Raw genomic sequence first — 2,789 nt, forward strand, 5'->3', positions numbered from 1 at the left:
CTCTCTGGTCACTCTGGTCACTCACCGGGGCCGGGGGCGGTTCCTCTCCCTCCTCGGGGGCTGCGAACGCTCGGATGAAAGCGAGGCCGTAGGGGCGGCTCTGGGGGCGGGGCCAACAGGTGAGCCCTGACCCCCTCAGGTGAGCCCTGCCCCCCCCAGGTGAGCCCTGCCCCCCCAGGTGCCCCCCCAGGTGTGCCCTGCCCCCCCAGGCGTGCCCCGCTCCCCAGGTGCGCTCACCTGGCAGTAGGGCTGGCTCAGCACCACCTGCAGCCGGTCGTACCTGGCCGTGGGCGTGGCCGGACGCTTGACCAACGCCTCGGGCCCGAAGAGCCGCACCCGGCCCGGCCCCGCCCCCGCCCGGCTCTCGCTGGGCGACATCAGCGCCGCGCTGGGCAGCAGCACCTGGATGGGGGGACAGGTGGGACAGGTGTGCCCAGGTGAGGCCCAGGTGTGCCCAGGTGTGCCCAGGTGAGGCTCAGGTGACCCCAGGCGAGGTTCAGGTGTGCCCAGGGGAGGCTCAGGTGAGCCCAGGTGAGGCCCAGGTGTGCCCAGGTGAGGCTCAGGTGACCCCAGGCGAGGCTCAGGTGTGCCCAGGTGAGGCTCAGGTGTGCCCAGGTGAGGCCCAGGTGTGCCCAGGTGAGGTTCAGGTAAGGCTCAGGTGACCCCAGCTGAGGTTCAGGTGTGCTCAGGTGAGGTTCAGGTGGGTTCAAGTGAGGTCCAGGTGTGCCCAGGTGAGGTTCAGGTAAGGCTCAGGTGTGCCCAGATAACCCCAGATGAGGCTCAGGTGTGCCCAGGTGAGGCCCAGGTGTGCCCAGGTGAGGCTCAGGTGTGCCCACGTGAGGCCCAGGTGTGCCCAGGTGACCCCAGAAGAGGTTCAGGTGTGCCCAGGTGAGGCTCAGGTGTGCCCAGGTGAGGTCCAGGTTAGGCTCAGGTGTACCCAGGTGAGGTTCAGGTGGGTTCAAGTGAGGTTCAGGTGTGCCCAGGTGAGGTTCAGGTAAGGCCCAGGGGACCCCAGGTGAGGTTCAGGTGGGTTCAAGTGAGGTCCAGGTGTGCCCAGGTGACCCCAGGTGAGGTTCAGGGGTGCCCAGGTAACCCCAAATGAGGCTCAGGTGTGCCCAGGTGACCCCAGGTAAGGCTCAGGTGTGCCCAGGTGAGGCTGAGGTGTGCCCAGGTGGGTTGGGGTGGGTTCAGGTAAGGCTCAGGTGTGCCCAGGTGACCCCAAATGAGGCTCAGGTGTGCCCAGGTGATCCCAGTCCCTCCCAGTCCCCCTCAATCCCCTCCCAGCCCATCCCAGTTTATCCCAGTCGCTCCCAGTCCCCCCCCATCCCCTCCCAGCCCATCCCAGTTTATCCCAGTCCCACCTCCAGCACCACACTCAGCTGTTTCTCCCCCGCCGCCGCTCCCCTCCACTTCCCGCCATCGTCGGGCCTCAGCAGATTCTCCGCCGGGTGACGCTGCGGAGACGCACCGGACCCTCAGCACCGAGCCCTTCCTCCCCCCCCCGGTACCGGAGCCTCCTCCCGGTCCTACCGAAGCCCCCCTGGACCCACCGGGTCGGCGCTGGTCACCGACACCACCCGTGTGAACGGGATCTCCGCCATGGCCGCTCCCGCCGCCTCACGGCTCCACCGGAAGCCCCCCTCAGAGCTCCACCGGAAGCCGCCTCAGAGTTCCCTCGTGGGAGACGCTCCGCCAAACACCTCCCCCCAACTCTATGGTTTCACTTAGTACTCCCAGCGCTTTCGCGCACGCGCGCGGGGGCGCTCTACCCCGCAAGTCCTCCCGCCTCTATGATCACGTGGGGGTTTTCTTCCCGCCCTTTTCCAAGCGCGGGAAGCCGTGAGGGGAAGGGGGCGGAGCGAAGGTAATTAAACCTCCATGAGGGTAATTACACCTAATTAACCCTTGATGAGGGCAATTAATTAAGATCCGGCGCTAATTAACTGCGAGACGAGGCGGTTTTGGCGGTTTATTGGCGCGGGGGGAGCCTCCCAGTGCTCCCAGTTCAGCCCAGTAAGCGGCCGTACTCGGCCAGGGCCGAGGATTTCTTCACCCCGTCCCAGATGCGGGCGGCGTAATGGAACCTGCCACCAGTATGGACCAGTATGGACCAGTACAGACCAGTATGGACCAGTACGGGTAAGAAATGCCCTCCCAGTTAATCCCAGCCCCCTCCCAGTTAATCCCAGTCCCCTCCCAGTTAATCCCAGTCCCCTCCCAGTTAATCCCAGTCCCCTCCCAGTTAATCCCAGTCCCCTCCCAGTTAATCCCAGTCCCCTCCCAGTTAATCCCAGTCCCCTCCCAGTTAATCCCAGTCCCCTCCCAGTTGCCCTCAAACCTCCTCCCAGTCCCTCCCAGTATAAACCAGTAACCCAAGTCCGCCTCCCAGTTTATCCCAGTCCCTCCCAGTCCATTCCCAGTTCCTCCCAGTACAAACCAGTAACCCCAAACCCCCCTTTAACCCTTTCCCAGCCCCCCCAAACCCCTCCCAGTTTATCCCAGTTCATCCCAGTCCATTCCCAGTTCCTCCCAGTCCCCTCCCAGTACAAACCAGTAACCCCAAACCCCCCTTTAACCCTTTCCCAGCCCCCCCAAACCCCTCCCAGTTAATCCCAGTTCATCCCAGTCCTCCCCAATTCCTCCCAGTCCATTCCCAGTCCCTCCCAGTACAAACCAGTAACCCCAAATCCCCCTTTAACCCTTTCCCAGTCCCCTCCCAGTCACCCCAAACTCTTCCCAGTGGCCCCCCCACCCCCTCCCCCCCCCCCCCCCCCCCCCCCCCCCCCCCC

The 2,789-nt window shown here is 64.6% G+C and overlaps 1 long non-coding RNA gene across 1 annotated transcript in view; it reads right to left on the reverse strand.

Moving 5' to 3' along the window:
* Window positions 1–1,350: 1,350 nt before the first annotated feature.
* Window positions 1,351–2,789, reverse strand: part of LOC121347871 — a 3,052-nt gene continuing 1,613 nt past the window's right edge. Inside the window, exons 2-3 of the long non-coding RNA XR_005954294.1 lie at window positions 1,551–2,084; window positions 1,351–1,454 (exon numbers count right to left, since the gene is read on the reverse strand). This is a non-coding gene — a long non-coding RNA (uncharacterized LOC121347871). The remainder of the gene's footprint in view (window positions 1,455–1,550; window positions 2,085–2,789) is intronic.

Source organism: Onychostruthus taczanowskii, unplaced genomic scaffold (genome assembly GCF_017590055.1).
Source record: "Onychostruthus taczanowskii isolate IOZ18803 unplaced genomic scaffold, ASM1759005v1 scaffold1138, whole genome shotgun sequence".
Classification (NCBI taxonomy): domain Eukaryota; kingdom Metazoa; phylum Chordata; class Aves; order Passeriformes; family Passeridae; genus Onychostruthus; species Onychostruthus taczanowskii.